This window comes from Conger conger, chromosome 19 (genome assembly GCF_963514075.1).
Source record: "Conger conger chromosome 19, fConCon1.1, whole genome shotgun sequence".
NCBI classification, from domain to species: Eukaryota; Metazoa; Chordata; class Actinopteri; order Anguilliformes; family Congridae; genus Conger; species Conger conger.
In genome coordinates this window covers 3,430,401-3,448,047 of record NC_083778.1, presented here as the reverse complement: position 1 = coordinate 3,448,047, position 17,647 = coordinate 3,430,401, and the positions used below count along the sequence as shown (strand labels likewise).

The following is a 17,647-nucleotide window of genomic DNA, read 5'->3' as shown; positions in this document are numbered from 1 at the left end:
TATATGATGTATTACATTTGAACTTAATATTTCCAACAGTTGATGGTCGGGTGCATATGCAAGATTGCAAACCCTATACTTTTGTGGAGAACCAACTTGAATTTGGCCTTTCTATAGTGCTAATGCAGTAAGTCAAAAAGTGCTGTGACAATGACATCGTCAGCAGTTTGCATTCATTTGCGTTGTCTAGGCTGTTCCATCGACAAAGAAGAATGTGGAGGACCGACAGGAAAAGCAACCGGACTCGGCTAGGCTTTTCTCATTTGTTTACACACAGTGGGCCTCATTTATCAATTTTTCAGCAAATCTGTGTCTAAATTTATGTGTGATGGGAACCAAACTATGCTGATGAATACCAATCAAAAACTGATGCGCAGGATTAGCATGAATTGATGCCTCTAAAATACCTTAAGGAGTAAGGAATTACATTTCAGGCAATTTAAAGAGATGGCAGAGAAAAGATGAAAGACGTTTTCAAAATTCGGTGTAAACATACTAACATGTAAACATAATTTGTTTCTAATTGGCTTACTTCACTGCGTATGTGCCACATAGGACAGGAATAAAAAGGAATGGAGCCGGTGTAAAATGTTCTGCGGTGTCCTAGGTGCTGTATACACACTGGAGCCGTGCTGCGTGCGGAGTAAAATGGGGCTAAGCAGTGGAATGTCAGGGCCGGGAAAGACTAAAGCTTTTGTTACCTCTGTGCTTTCCGTAGCCTGTTTCCTTCTCCATTCACTCATTTGTTTGTTTCACCTGTGCTCCATTTGTCTCCGCCTCCCACTCCTTATATGTACTTCCTTCCTGTCTCTTGTCATTTATTTCACCTGTTCCTTATCTGTTCCCCAGGTCACACACCTGATTCTTTTTTCTACTTGTTAGACCGGTATATGTGCAACAAATGTTTTGTTTGCTCAACGCTTGTTCGCCATACCCTGTATTCTAAGTCTGTCCCTGTATTTTCCTGTCCCGGTTCTAGCCTCCTGTACCTCATGCCTTCACCCCTGTAATTCCGTCTGGTCTGTTCTGATTTTGGATTTCCTGTTTTTGATCTCTCTCTGGCTTTGGACTTAAAAAAAAAAAATTTGAATAATTTTGTGCCTTCGTCTGTGTGGACTTCCTTCCTGTTCTCTGCCTGTTATCCGACCACCCTTCTGTGTGCCCTTTATGTACCTGTCTGCATGGATTTTTGACCATTACCTGTTTCTGCCTTGTGTTCTGGATCTACCCGTTGTTCATTAAAGCCTGCCTGTTTTCACCTTCTCCCCGAGTCTGCTCTTGGTTCCTCTGTCCCACAATTCTGACAGCCGCTTTATTTTCTCTGTGCCTATTTTAACAGCTCCGGCTACAGTAGCCTAAACACAGGTTTCACATCTATTACTCATTATTACTCAACTACAATCATGTGGCAAGTTAGCTTGCAAAGTTATATCTTCACCTATTTCTATTACTTTTTTGCAATGTTGTAAACCATTTTTGTCGGCCAACAGGTGCGAGAAATTTCGCTACTTGAACCCAGCAGAGGGCAGTGTTGACTGTGGAATGGTTAAGTGTCCATATTCTAATACAGTGTGGAGGTGGATGCATCATGTTTATTGATTAGATTATAATGTCTCACATGTTATAACCATATTTGTGCTTGTTAAACATGTACATAATGCTACCAGGTTCGATAATTTAATTATCCCATTCAGAACCACATCTTCAACTGAAAGTGTGTGCTAACTGAAACGCTGTGGGGAGGGGGGCTCCTCTGCCCGCCACGCACCTGTCACGCCCAGGACGTGTTTCTTGGAGACATTGTGCTTTTTTAATGTTTCAATTCGGAACGTCGATGCTCCGACAGCAAAAGCACTGTTCCCAGCCATGCTTTGGCCGCACTCTTTGCAATAAATGCAATGCATAATGTTGGCCGTTTTATCATATCTGAGCCACGGAAATTGGACAGGCCATTCTTTGCGAAAGGCAGTATATTTTGGCCTTTTTGTATGTGGTCTGCTCTGGCTCTGGCTCGGAGTCAGATGAAGATGTTAGGTCAGGATTAGGCATCTTCCCGGGGACAGGGGAGACAGGTGGTGGAGCGGTTACCTCCGACGATGATGTTGGGTCTGGGCTGGGCCTTTCAGGGCCGGGGACAGGTGTAACGGGCACCGCAGTCACACAGAGACAGACCTGCTAAATGTCAGGCAGACAGATTTTTGGTCGCATCTCGCACTCTGGAGGACTTTCTAAGCTATGACAGGTACGCCTTATTCATAGCAAACTGTATTTACGCGTTTTATGGAATTCATCTTCAATTCCAATTTAGCATGAATTTATCAGGATTACCCAAATGAATCATCACCCATTTTAATGTTGAATCCAGTTGTGTTTTTTATATGATAAATAATTTGAATATTCAATTGGCTTATTAAAATAATTTTGCCACTGCAAATTAAAATAAAATATAAATGAATGGATGGAACAATAAAACCACAAAACTGAAAGCTTTGATCCATCCCTCATTATTTGTGTCAATGCATTTCCGAATGATTCACGGTCAAGTTTGTTTGGCTCACGTTTGATAAATGAGGCAACAGAAATGTACAAGACATGAAGCATGAGAAGGAGTAATGTTACAGGGTAATTTTTATCCAGTTATTTCACCCATTTTGATAAATGAATTGTAAATGCCATTTCAAAGAACATATTCTTCTCCATAATCTCCACATTTTTACATACAGTACATAATCCAGAATATCACAGTTCACCCAAATCAAGCCCTTCTCCATTTATAAAGCATTAAAAGCTTGAATGAGGGATTTAAAACTCAGGATTTAAAAGTTTAAAATATTTTAAAGAAACAGAATTTTTTTTCAGTTAAATATTTTTCACCTGCAGTTGGAGTCATTTAAAATGAGTGTGAAACTATGGCATTCCACAGGGAGTCATTCTCCCGTGGAATTCTGTGGATTTCCGCAGTAACAGTTTCATTGGATATGCTGTAGATGGCGCTAGTCGACCACAATCAGTCACTGAATACTCCAAGGTCTGTGACACCTTGAAGGCAGTGGCTTTTAGAACTAGAGAACTAACAGCGGCAGATTGGCAAACTAGCAAGCTCAGTAATGTAGATACAGATAGAAAAACTTCAATCAGTGGACCTCAATCAATATATTAGTATAGAAGTATATATCGTATGGAAGATGTTATTTTGTCTTTGTATTGTGATTATTGTATTTATTTTTTATAATCTTCTCGACCTGTTGCAGTCTGAGGAAAGCACAAGGAGAGGTAGGGGGAGGGTGATGGATGGGGCAAAGTGCCATCCAGAAAAGAGTATTCACCCAGACCACGGCATAACGTTCTAGTTTTATTTATGCAGGTATTCAATGGGTGTGTGTGTATGAGTGTGTGTGGGGTGTGTGTGTGTGTGTGTGTGTTTGGTTCGGGGGGTATGACCTCACGTTCCCACGAGCAGTACCCCACGAGGAGGTGTCTCGGAGACGAACTCTCTTTTCCTTTCAGTATCTTTGAACGTCCTGGAGAACTGGTAAGTTCTACTGAACTTCCAGCCCAGTCTCGATGTGAAGTGGTGTGACGCAACGCTGTTATATGATCTCCTGTATTCACTGTAGTTTTTCTAGTTGACTCAATTCCACTCAATTATAATTATGATTAAGCATATTTTATTGTAGTCAAGTAAATAGAATTATACAGCTCACAGGTTAAATATCATCTTTCAGCTTGCTAATCACATACATTGCTTTATATTCTTTCAACCGTATACCGGTGCATTTACGTGATTCACATAAGGTTCATATAACCCCTTTGTTTTCTAATTCACCTTTCACCGGACGTTTATAAAGTTCACCCAGCAAATATCCATCCTCTTTGGCCTTTTCCTATGACTCCCCCTTCAGGGAGATAAAAGCTACTCCTAGAATATTGTGGGCACGAACACCCCTAAACTTTTCTACTTTATTCCTACCTTATATAGTATCTTACTGAAAAATAAAAGACATAAAAATGAAAGGAAACTTATAACTTTAAATCACCTAACAATGCTACCTTCTACCTTATAAGTAATATAAAATATAATTACCACCCATGCCCCAAATATAGTCGTCTCGCGCCGTCCCACCCTCCTCGTCAAGCGAAGTCCTAAGAGCCTTTTTTAACGTCTAAAAGCTCACTCCTTATATATCCTGAAACTTGTACAGAAATACAACACTAACTCTCGCGCCCCATCTAATGGGCCTATTCATCATCACTGTTATTTGTCTCACTGTCGTTTCCCCATACCTTAAAGGGAGTTTCCCAACACTTTATCTCATATACCCCTCCAGTAGGGAGTTTCCACCATCCTAGCACTTTCTCTAGATGCTCCTTCGTGTGTCGCCATAAAGGATCCACAAAGGACATTCAACTTATGGCCGAGTGTAATTCATCCTCCAACTCCTCTACAGTCAGTCCTTTGAATCTATCCGACAAATTGTCAGTGCTATAATCAGGGAGGCCCTTAAAGCCTCTTAATCTTCTTTCGGTTTTAACATCCCTCCCTTCTTCCTTACCTTTCCTACATTTTTCCATCTCCTCATACTCTTTTATTTCCCAATTGTCCACATTGTTTTCCTCATCTCTTTGCTTTAACCAGGGCTTATGTTCCTCCCCTGTAGGAGCAAGCCCACACTTCTCAACCAAGAATGTTATTATACATTCATGTTACGCATGGCCTCAGTCAGACCTTTAGCCTTGCTCCTTAGTACCCTAAATCTAAGTCCTCCGACTTCAGACTCCTCTGCTGACAAGTAGGGCTGCGCATTATCTCTGAACCACATATTGTTCCTCTTACGGGCGTTCTTACTACCACCTCAATGGCGTGTGCGAAGGGTTAACAATGCATTCCTGCCCAACCCTTCTTCCGTCAATCTCTCATCAGGCGGGCCTAGGGCCGGGTCCTCGACACCCCCTTCAACCCCTCGCACTAAGCCTATCCTAGCCCGTAAGTGCCTCTCAATTAACCCACACAGCTTTAACATCCAGGGATCAAATGGTCGGGAGTACCGACCTTGGGTGCAATTCCTCCTCATTATTTTTTATCATCAACCAAGCCCATGAGCGCACCTAACAATGGGAGAGTGTTCTCCTGCACATATGCCTATATGACGAAAGCTGAGCAGAGCACTCACCCCTCCCTTACATTTTTGCTGGTTATCTGTCACAAGCACAATTTATTCTTTTAAGCAGTCCTCTGACTATATGCATGAGAATACATATCTGGATATATAAATCCTAGGTTACATTATACTTTTCTTCCATAATCCCTCCTTTTATCATATAAACGATAACATGTTCAAAGAGAAAAATAATTTGTCTACTTTGCTCATCCTGATGCATAGAATAACATAAGATAATCATACTGATTTATAAGATAAACATAGAATAACTAGGGAAAATATCCTATATAATTTCCCCCTTTTGCGGCTTCTAATCCACACACATAGCAAGCTTATCCAACAGTAATCTGCCTGTTTTGTACCTCTCTCCATCGTTAGCCACCTCATTTTAGACAGTTGCACATCTGCAGTGTTGCTAATATAAAAACAAAAAATAAAATAACAAAACAATGATGCAACCAATAGTCCCAAAAGCCACTCCTCTACAGGAGCCTCGCATCCAAAGTCCTGTCCATTCCTGAGTGTTGTCTTCATGTTGAAGCAGACGCATTCGAGGCATCCACGCAAGCCTCCTCGCAGCGTGAAATGGGCAACGTCCCTCACTCCTCGGAACTTCACCCGCTTCAACCTCGTAACTGCATCTCGAGACCAGGAAGCTATCCCTTCCATCAAGGAGAGCCTGTCGATTCAGAAAGGCCTTTCTGTCTGCATCGCCACCTCCTGTCCTCGTCCGGTACCTTTTTTCCAGGGGTATCCCCCAAACAGTTGCATAGAATTTGTTGATGTTTCTTTTGGGTCCGGATCTTCATGTACTCAGTCAGCAGTTCCTGATCGGAAACACCCACTGAAACACAACATTCTCTGCCTCCTTGGGCGTCATTGCTGAGAAGCATCACTAGGTCCTCCATTGCTTGGGTTATCTCTCAGGGGTATTGGAGTAGCTAAATCGCTGACGTCCTCGTACTCTGGCCCGGTTTCTGGTGCTACTGGTTCAGCTGCCTCTCCCGTAGCGCCTTCTTCTCCTCCCTCCTCGTCTGTGCATTATCATCACTGGAGAGTGCCCTGTCTGGTTTGTCATTCCCCATAGGGCGTCCCCCGGTAACCCCTCTATTTTTGGGGGCACTCTTGATCCACCAGGTCCCTGATATCCTGGCCATTACCTGAACACAGGATGCAACAGCCTGGCCCTTTAACATCTTCCAGCACTGGACAGGGTTTTTTTTTTCTGGCCTCCATTTTGTGCCAGGTCATGACCTCTGTTTGTTGTCTGTGTTTAGATTTGTGACCTGTAGAATTTTTATATTTAAATTAAAATATATTTTAAAAAATTTACTTTGGAGTTTAGGAGAATCGAGAATCGCCTGGATTCTGCTTTAGAAATTTTGTGGCCTAGATATATAACTTCAATCAGGGTGAACTGGAGTTTTTCTTGTTTGACCTTGCGGCCCTGTTACGAGGAATTTTAGCAGATTGAGCGAATCTTGAATTGGGAATGTCAACAACATACCGAATTAGTATTTGGAACTGTTTGGAATTCTCCTGCAGAGCAGCAGAGAATACCCTTGTGGTAGTCTAGACCAGGTGTATCGTATTGTCTTAAACGTAAAAGAAAACCAGTACTGGGAATCAATGTCAAGCGGCATACTGAAAAAAAAAAAAAAAACATGAGCAAGATCGATCACAGTGAAATGTTTTGCATTGCCCGGGACTTGGGCCACACTAGTAGTTTAGGTTAGATACAACTGGAGCACAGTGTTTACACCTGTGTTCTATTTTTTTTTCTACAGGCAGAATTGTATTGCACAGAGAGTTAGGGCAGGGAACCACAACACCAGCTTTGAACAACGCATGAAAAACAGGGCCAATTCCTTCCTCAGCCTCTGGGCGGAGGGGACATTTGCGTTTACATGGCTTGTACGCTGACTTTAGGGGTAACTTGAAGTAGAGTAGCCCCAGTCATGAGCCCCGCATCATATTTGGGCATGGCCCACAATTGAGAGGGGATTGCACTCAGTTTTGGGTCTGACACATGCAAATACATGAGTGTCACAAGGCAATGCATGAATACTGTCAGAGAATCTGGAAACTGGTGTGCATTAACACACAGAGAGGGAGAATATTTTGTGAGTAATTTAACCCAGGGTCCTGTGTCCTCCCATTTTTTTTTTTTCGAGGCTTTACACTTTACGCTTCCCAAAATGGTACAAAATGGCTGTTGTGCTGAGCTTAATTGTACAGACAATGCAAAAATCTTATCCTACCAAAAACAATTTAGTACACAATTTTGTTTCACCATACCATTTCTCCTAATTTCAAAAACTCTACTCCTTCCCTACATGCAGTTTTCTTTTAATTCTCACTGGCTTTTCACCAGTGCCAAATTTTGTCCTGTGTCTGAGCAAGGTACTCAAACCCCTTTTTCTTCTGTTCAATACATCTTTTACATCAATCTTCTACACATTCTCAAACCCTCTGCTACATCCTAGTTCCTCAATCACTGGCATATTTACCTGGTCTTAGCTGTGCCTGGGCATCTGTCCAGATCCCACGCATAGAAGTACATTTCAAAGTTTTCTACACTGTTAATTCTACCAATTGTTAAACCGTAATTTGTGCATTCTACAACCAATCCTAATATCTCTGCCAAGCAGGTTTACCAGACATACAGGAGAGAATATAAATGCATGTTTTAAAATGATAGTAGAACCCGCATTGTTATCCTGAACCAATAAAGGAATTATAAACTTTTCTGTTGTATTACCTCCTCCGGCATCTTGACTGACCATAGTTTTTCCACAAGGTGGAGGCTTTGATCCCCACAATTTAGCTGTTATTACAGAATGACCAGCCCCCATATTTACAATAACTAATGCTCGCCTATTCACTTTTAACAACCCGATTGGTAATGAATTTGCAGGCGTTCGATATAGAAAACCCGCGGACTCACCACCCCGTGCATGCGCCCTGCACACCTTGATTGTCCTTGCAATCCAGTTTGGCTGCCAGGATTTTGGGAAAGCACCAGTGCCCTGTGGCATCTGAGTCCAGCCATTCCATCCGGGGCAGCCACCAGGGTTTTGGATCGTGACATTACCCTGCGGAGCCGTTTCCCAAAGTCCAGTATCCTTTTGCTGAAGCCAGCTCTTTCCGCAAACCATCCATGAAGCAGTTAGTCAGCTGGGTTCCGTACGGGGTGAGACTGGCATGTTATCTCCAGGTTTCTCCATTCCGCTGTGTGCTTCGTATTTCATAAATCTCTCAAGAACATCATTAACAGTTCCACCAAACCTTCTCCACCCACCTGACTCGGATCTGCAGGTCCTCACACACAGCCTGCAACTCTGACAGCTTCCAGAGACAAGTTGCAGGACCATCAGACCCTGGTCTTCCTGACCCACTTTGGGGTTTCGGCATTCTGTGCAGTTCACCCGTGGTGGAAATTACCTTTCCCGTGGAATCTGGGCTTGCTGAGGCTGTTGCCTGACTCCGCTATCTGCAGCCCCACTGCTGGAAAGTGGGGGTCTCGCAGCACTGGACTCTGCTCCTCGGTGGGTGGGTGCAGGGGCAGCTGTGCCGGGTGTTGCTGATAGTGGTCTGGCGGATACGCAGGGTAATCTAGGTCCAGGTCAATTTTGTATATGCCAGCGAGTTATGCTAAATTTGGATCAAAAGAGCAGTTGAAAGGCACAACAGGAGGTAACACTGAATAAAAATAAATAAATAAATAAATAAAAAATGACAAAGAAAGTAATACATAAAAAAAAAAAAATCTTTTTTAATTATTCTTTTTTTTACTGCAGATGTATCTCCTTCCCTCTTAGCCTGCTTTTCCTGTCTTAACATTGTTTCTTTTTTTTCTTCACAAATCCAAACATATTTCCATTTACATTTATTTTTACAGTATAAAATGATAATACACTGGTGTGTGGTTGCCGACCCATACTGTCATGCATTATTTTCATAGGACCCTCAAATTCTGGGTCTTACCTTTTTGAACTCTTTGAGCTCATGGTTATTACCTCACCCCACTACCTTATTATTAATAATTTTCCTTTTTACTTATTTCAATGTGCAAATTTTTTTTTTTTTAACTTAATTAACTTAATTACTTTTTTAATTTTTAAATGTTTTAAGGTGCACCTGATCTAATCAGAGTCTAAAAGACCATTTGTCTCCAATGTCGACACTTTCACACATGCGCGCACACACACACAGACCCACTACACAACGCCTCTATCACACTGGCCTGTTTTCAGCTTGCACTCTCATGGACAACAAAACATACCGTATTACACAACAAGGTAATTTACTTTAGAGCTCAGTTCTTTTTTATACGTATTTACTCATGAAGACCAATCAATTCTAATAGTTAACTATTAACTATTACTTCTATCAGCGCTTGGGACCCAGTCCCAGAGTATTAGTGAGAGCATACCGGCTCTAGAGAGCATACCGGCTCTTGTGTTTGAATCACTCCCTGAGTGATGGGCCCGGCCCGTCAGCCCCAAGTCAAACGAGGTACCTTTTAGTGATTTACTATGGCCTCACCTGAGTCTTCTTTTGTTTTTTAGGATCGCGTATTGGTTACCCCACACATAAACATCTCAGAACTGGACCGGATACCATCATCCTTCCCCATAGGCGATTGCTTACAATCCTTTCGTGGGGTGGGTTTTTCGGTTCAAGGGACTATAACCCCTGGCAGTGTACACTGTCTGTCCATGTCACAGACTCCGAGACTGTTCTGTATAGGGAAGAACCACATTAGCCATCCCATCCTCCTCGGCATACAGAGCGGGGAAAAATTCCCTTTTTAACATGCACAAATAAAATATCACAGATGAGCATCGTCTGATGAAACAGATCCAGTAAAAACACAATAGCTATTCTTCTATTTAACTTTCATATTTATTTGCAAAGAAATGATAAAGTGAGAAAGCTTACCGGCTTTCTGATTTGAATCAGACAGTAAGACTCTTATACACACTTTTCCTGAAGGGGGGGCTTTAACAAAAAGACATGAAGCTGGCCACGAACATTTATCAGTATTTTGTATTCTGAATACCCCTTGTTGACCTTGCTCTAAGAGCGGAATGTGCTAGCTACCCCCTTCCAGGAGAAGCAGAGACATTAAGGTCAAAGGCTGTCTGTCTGCTGGGAGGGAGACAGAGAAAGACTCCTAGTAAGCACTTAATTCAGAAAGTGGTCTCATAGTAATAAGGATTATCACTAAAAGGTTATTTGTAATCATGTGATTGTCTTTATGTTAACACACATTGTCAATTAAGAATCAATTAAGAAAATTACCCTTACACCAGACAATTATATGATGTATTACATTTGAACTTAATATTTCCAACAGTTGATGGTCGGGTGCATATGCAACATTGCAAACCCTGCACTTTTGTGGAGAACCAACTTGAATTTGGCCTTTCTATAGTGCTAATGCAGCAAGTCAAAAAGGGCTGTGACAATGACATGGTCAGCAGTTTGCATTAATTTGCGTCGTCTAGGCTGTTCCATCAACAAAGAAGAATGTGGAGGACCGACAGGAAAGGCAACCGGACTCGGCTAGGCTTTTCTGGTAAATGGTTGGCATTTATATAGCGCCTTTATCCAAAGCGCTGTACAATTGATGCTTCTCCATTCACCCATTCATACACACACTCACACACCAACGGCGATTGGCTGCCATGCAAGGCGCCGACCAGCTCGTCAGGAGCATTTGGGGGTTAGGTGTCTTGCTCAGGGACACTTTGACACAGCCCGGGCGGGGGATCGAACTGGCAACCCTCCGGCTGCCAGACAACTGCTCTTACTGCCTGAGCCATGTCACCCTTTTTCTCATTTGTTTACACACAGTGGGCCTCATTTATCAATATTTTTGCCAATCTGTGTCTAAATTTATGTCTTATGGGAACCAAACTAACAAATTCCACCGGATTTATCAAATGCGTAGGCACAGCTTTTTTTCATATCGACATATGTATGCTGATGAATACCAATCAGTCGTAAACAAAAACTGATGTGCAGGATTAGCATAAATTGATGCCTCTAAAATACCTGAAGGAGTAAGGGATTCAATTTCAGGCAATTTAAAGAGATGTCCAAGATTAAAGACGCTTTCAAAATTGAAAATGACTGTCTTTCAAAATTCGGTGTAAACATACTAACAGGTAAACATAATTTGTTTCTAATTGGCTTACTTCACTGCGTATGTGCCACATAGGACAGGAATAAAAACGAATGGAGCCGGTGTAAAATGTTCTGCGGTGTCCTAGGTGCTGTATACACACCGGAGCCGTGCTGCGTGCGGAGTAAAATGGGGCTAAGCAGTGGAATGTCAGGGCCGGGGAAGACTAAAGCTTTTGTTACCTCTGTGCTTTCCGTAGTCTGTTTCCTGCTCCATTCACTCATTTGTTTGTTTCACCTGTGCTCCATTTGTTGTCTCCGCCTCCCACTCCTTATATGTACTTCCATCCTGTCTCTTGTCATTTATTTAACCTGTTCCTTATCTGTTCCCCAGTTCACACACCTGATTCTTGGTTCTGCTTGTTAGACCGGTATATGTGCCACAGATGTTTTGTTTGCCAACGCTAGTTCACCATACCCTGTATTCTGAGTCTGTCCCTGTATTTTCCTGTCCTGGTTCTAGCCTCCTGTACCCCGTGCCTTCACCCCTGTAATTCCGTCTGATCTGGCTTTGGACTTTGTGTTTTTTTTTGTGTGCGCTTTCGTCTGTGTGGACTTCCTTCCTGTTCTTGAACTCTGCCTGTTTTCCAACCACTCTTCTGTGTGCCCTTTATGTACCCGTCTGCCTGGATTTTTGACCATTACCTGTTTCTGGATTATGTTTTGGATCTGCCCACTGTTCATGAAAGCCTGCCTGTTTTCACCTTCTCCCTGAGTCTGCTCTTGGTTCCTCTGACAGCCGCTTTATTTTCTCTGTGCCTATTTTAACAGCTACAGTAGCCTAAACACAGGTTTCACATCTATTACTCATTATTACTCAACTATAATCATGTGGCAAGTTAGCTTGCAAAGTTATACCTTCACCTATTTCTATGACTTTTTGGCAATTTTGTAAACCTTTTTGTCAGCCAACAGGTGTGAGAAATGTCGCTACTTGAACCGAGCAGAGGGCAGTGTTGACTGTGGAATGGTTAAGTGTCCATATTCTAGTACAGTCTGGAGGTGGATGCATCATGTTTATTGATATTAGATTATAATGTCTCACATGTTATAACCATATTTGTGCTTGTTAAAAATGTACATAATGCTACCAGGTTAGATAATTATCCCTTTCAGAACCACATCTTCAACTGAAAGTGTGTGCTAACTGTGGCAGTGATAAATTAAGTGTTGAATTCAGTGGCATCCTCTTGTGTTTCTAACCGGACATGTTGCAGTGGGACAGCATGTCTAACCACTTTTAAGAGATAGTGGTGATCTCCTTGAGCCACTACAAGAGTTTTTATGTAAACATCCACAGGACAATATGGCTTTAAAACAAAATGATCATGAAAAAATCTAACAGAATATATGAAATGCCAGATTCCATAGTTAGGGCCCTATAGATGCTGATTGAATCATAATCATATATTATTCATATCTGAATAATGACTATTTATATGTGTTGCATGTCTTACTTCTGCTTAACTTGAGCTGGGGTTACTATGTATAACATAGCCATGCTCCACCTCGATGTGGCCAATAATATGTTGGCCGGTCTCCCGTTGTACAAGATGCGGCTTTAGACGATCTCACACTCCCACACTTAGTGGAAATGTCTGTTTCTCCATCAGTCATGAATGACATTGAATCCGCGATTTGTACAGATGTCTTTTTCTGCGATCACCCCAATGAACTGGGCACAGGCAGTTTCATTGCTGTAACGGGTTTACATTTAACCCGTTCCTTTTCATAAGGATGATCTGGGACTTAAGTTTAGTAAACGGTAGCTCTTCTTTGGCTGTTTTCTAAGATGTGTTAAATTGTATTATCATTTCTGACTCCTCACTGCTTCGGTTTTCCGCTGCCTGGCGCTGAAACGCTGTGGGGAGGGGGGCTCCTCTGCCCGCCACGCACCTGTCATGCCCAGGACGTGTTTCTTGGAGACATTGTGCTTTTTTAATGTTTCAATTCGGAACGTCGATGCTCCGACAGCAAAAGCACTGTTCCCAGCCATGCTTTGGCCGCACTCTTTGCAATAAATGCAATGCATAATGTTGGCCGTTTTATCATATCTGAGCCATGCAAATTGGACAGGCCATTCTTTGCGAAAGGCAGTATATTTTGGCCTTTTTGTATGTGGTCTACTCTGGCTCTGGCTCGGAGTCAGATGAAGATGTTAGGTCAGGATTAGGCATCTTCCCGGGGACAGGAGAGACAGGTGGTGGAGCGGTTACCTCCGCCGATGATGTTGGGTCTGGGCTGGGCCTTTCAGGGCCGGGGACAGGTGTAACGGGCACCGCAGTCACGCAGAGACAGACCTGCTAAATGTCAGGCAGACAGATTTTTGGTTGCATGTCTCACTGGAGGACTGTCTGAGCTATGACGGGTACGCCTTATTTATAGCAAACTTTATTTACTCGTTTTATGGAATTCATATTCAGCTCCAATTAAGCATTAATTTATCAGGATTTTCATTTGATAAATAATTTGAATATTCAATTGGCTTATTAAAATAATTTTGCCACTGCAAATTTAAATAAAATATGAATGAATGGATGGAACAATAAAACCACAAAACTGTGAAAGCTTTGATCCATCCCTCATTATTTGTGTCAATGCATTTCCGAATGATTCACGGTCAAGTTTGTTTGGCTCACGTTTGATAAATGAGGCAACAGAAATGTACAAGACATGAAGCATGAGAAGGAGTAATGTTACAGGGTAATTTTTATCCAGTTATTTCACCCATTTTGAGAAATGAACAATTGTAAATGCCATTTCAAAGAATGTATTCTTCTCCATAATCTCCACATTTTTACAGTACATAATCCAGAATATCACAGTTCACCCTAATCAAGGCCTTCTCCATTTATAAAGCATTAAAACATTCAAACTCAGGATTTAAAAGTTTAAAAGAAGTTTTAAAGAAACTGAATTTTTTGTTGCGAGAGTTTCCAGTTAAATATTTTTCACCTGCAGTTGGAGTCATTTAAAATGAGTGCTAAACTGGCATTCCACAGGGAGTCATTCTCCCGTGGAATTCTGTGGATTTCCGCAGTAACAGTTTCATTGGATATGCTGTAGATGGCGCTAGTCTACCACAATCAGTCACTGAATACTCCAAGGTCTGTGACACCTTGAAGGCAGTGGCTTTTAGAACTAGAGCACTAACAGCGGCAGATTGGCGTCAGACTCCGGGTCTTTGGGTTTGCCGTCGGAGAAGGTGTGGTCTCCTTCAGGGCCGGTTTGTGGGGTCGGTACGGCAGGGCGTAGACGGTCCGTCATCTACCCGGTTTGGCGCTGGCTCTTCCTCTCTCTTGTCTCTCCCTCTTTTTGGATAGGCGCCGACTGACTCTGTTTGTAGCCTCGACCACGCCTTAAATCTCTTCCCCTGCTCATTAGAGAAAAGGGCTGCAGCTGGGTTAGTATTCTTCCACCAGGTTCACTCACGTGCGCTGTCCGGGGTCCTGGTCCTGGTCTAGCTAAATCTTCCTTCTTTCACTCGAAAATTAACGTGGCCGCCTCTAATCCCCGCAAACTGTTTTCAACTTTCTCCTCTCTTCTGGCCCCCCCTCCCCCCCCACCCCCCTCATCACTCACACCTGATGACTTTGTCTCCTTCTTTGAAAAGAAGGTCGATGCTATTCGCAATTCCTTCTCCCAACCCTCCACCCCTGCTGACCCTCCTACCCTCCCCAACTCCCTAACCTCCTTTTCTCCCCTCTCTGACGCCGACACGCTGAAACTCCTTACTTCCCACCGCCCAACCACCTGTCCTCTTGACCCCATCCCCTCTCCCCTCCTACAATCTATATCTGAGGACATTCTCCCTTTTCTCTCCTCTCTAATCAACACCTCCCTCTCTTCCGGCACCATGCCCTCTTCCCTGAAGAGGGCCAGAGTCACTCCCCTCCTCAAAAAACCTACTCTCGATCCCTCTGCCCTGAACAACTACCGGCCTGTCTCTCTTCTTCCCTTTCTCGCTAAAACCCTGGAACGGGCGGTCTGCTCCCAACTGTCCACCTATCTTCTCCACAACAATCTCCATGACCCCAACCAGTCTGGCTTCAAGAGTGGCCACTCCACTGAAACCGCCCTGCTCGCGGTCACTGAGGCACTCCACTCTGCTAAAGCAAAATCCCTCTCCTCTGTCCTCATCTTCCTCGACCTGTCGGCCGCCTTCGATACAGTCAACCATGAGATTCTGCTCTCATCGCTGGCTGGGATGGGTGTCACAGGTTCTGCACTCGCTTGGTTTTCCTCCTACCTCTCTGGTCGCTCCTACCAGGTGACTTGGAGGGGCGCACTCTCCGACCCTCAACCCCTACGAACTGGAGTCCCGCAGGGCTCGGTTCTTGGGCCTCTCCTCTTCTCGCTATACACCATGTCTCTTGGTTCTGTTATCTCTTCCCACGGCTTCTCTTATCACTCTTACGCTGATGACACCCAACTCTTCATTTCCTTCCCCCCTGACACCCAAATCACCACACAGATCTCTGCCTGCTTGGCTGATATCTCTGCATGGATGACTTCCCATCACCTGAAGCTCAACCTTGCCAAAACTGAGCTTCTCTACATCCCTGCTAAGTCCTCTCCGTCAATCGACCTCTCACTGACTGTGGAGGACTTTGTAGTTTCCTCCTCCCACACGGCAAAGAATCTTGGGGTGACTCTTGATAACTGCCTCTCCCTGGCTCCACAAGTATCCTCCACTGCCAGAACCTGCAGGTTCTTTCTGTTTAATATACGCCGCATCCGTCATCTCCTGACGGAGAAAGCCACCCAGCTCCTAGTCCAGGCGCTCGTCATTTCCCGCCTGGATTACTGCAACTCCCTCCTAGCCGGTCTCCCAGCGTGCGCCATCAAGCCCCTCCAGCTGGTCCAGAATGCTGCAGCCCGCTTGATCACCAGTCCGCCCAGGTCGGCTCATGTCACCCCGCTTCTCATTGGCCTCCACTGGCTTCCTATTGCCGCACGCATCCGATTCAAGGCCCTAGTGTTGGCATTTCAGGCTGCTAAGGGGACTGCCCCACATTACATACAATCCCTGATCACTCCCTACTCCCCAGCTAGACCACTCCGGTGTGCCAGCTCTGGTCGCCTTACGATTCCCTCTCTACGGGCACCTGGCGGTCGAGCTGCACGTTCACGCCTGTTTTCCGTTCTGGTTCCTCAGTGGTGGAATGACTTGCCTACCACTGTCAGGACAGCAGAATCCCTCCCCCTATTTCGACGCAGACTCAAAACACACCTGTTCAAACTCTACCTTAGTCCCCCCTCCTGATTTACCCCGCCCCCCCCTTCTGATACCCCTATCCCTGTCTAACCCCCCCCCCCCCCCCCAAAAAAAAAAAAAAAAAAAAAAAAAAGAAAATTGCACTTATGATGACGACTATATGTTTAGAACAGCAGTCCAGGTGTATTTTTCTAGTTCTGGATGTGATGCTTTGACTTGTGGTAGAACCTATGCACTTGTAAGTCGCTTTGGATTAAAAGCGTCTGCCAAATGACTAAAATGTAAATGTAAATGTAAATGGACTGCAGGTAGAGGGATCGCTCTCCAGGGTGCTGATCTCCCCATCACCTCTCTGGGAAAATAGACTCCTTCGTGTACCTCTCCTAATGCGTAACGTTTGCGTGGCTGCGTTGTGCAGGTCCTTCTGGGGTTCTCCACCCACGTGGTGCAACATGCAGGAGTAGGGGCCCCACAACGTGCATATGTGTTTCTGTGTGTGTGTGTGTGTGTGTGTACAGGGTATGTGCATTTGTGTGTGTGTGTGTGTGTGTGCGTGTGTGTTGGTGTCTCTTCACACGGACTGGGAAGAGTCAGAGTCTGACATGGATTACTGAATATATAAACCTAATAGTTTAATTTGTATATAGTCATATAAGAGTTATTGTTCAATATCATTAAAGTGAAGCATCTATCTTTTATGTCACACTTTGTAGAATAATTTGTTTATTCAAGAAACAAGTTATCAACCATATTTTCTGAAGAAATTTCTGTTTAATGGCAGTAGAAGTATGTGATGTCGGCATATATGAACTTAACAAAATGCTTGAGAATAAAGGCATGTATTAGAGATTAATTTAACATTTTAAAATGCACCAGAAACCTCCAAATTGCAACAGAAAAAAAAACCTTTTTCTTTTTGGCCAACTACTTACATTTTGGGGAACACTGTCAATGTTTTGTAAGGTGTGTGACACACACAGCTCTGTTAGTTTATGTGAATGTGCTGTAAGGTGTGTGACACACACAGCTCTGTTAGTTTATGTGAATGTGCTGTAAGGTGTGTGACACACACAGCTCT

The 17,647-nt window shown here is 43.6% G+C and overlaps 1 protein-coding gene across 1 annotated transcript in view; it reads left to right on the top strand.

Annotated features, from left to right (window-relative positions):
* LOC133119285 (NACHT, LRR and PYD domains-containing protein 3-like) overlaps positions 1-17,647 on the top strand; it is a gene marked incomplete at its 5' end in the record, with an annotated part of 166,188 nt that overhangs the window by 146,524 nt on the left and 2,017 nt on the right. The gene's annotated exons all lie outside the window — the stretch shown is intronic.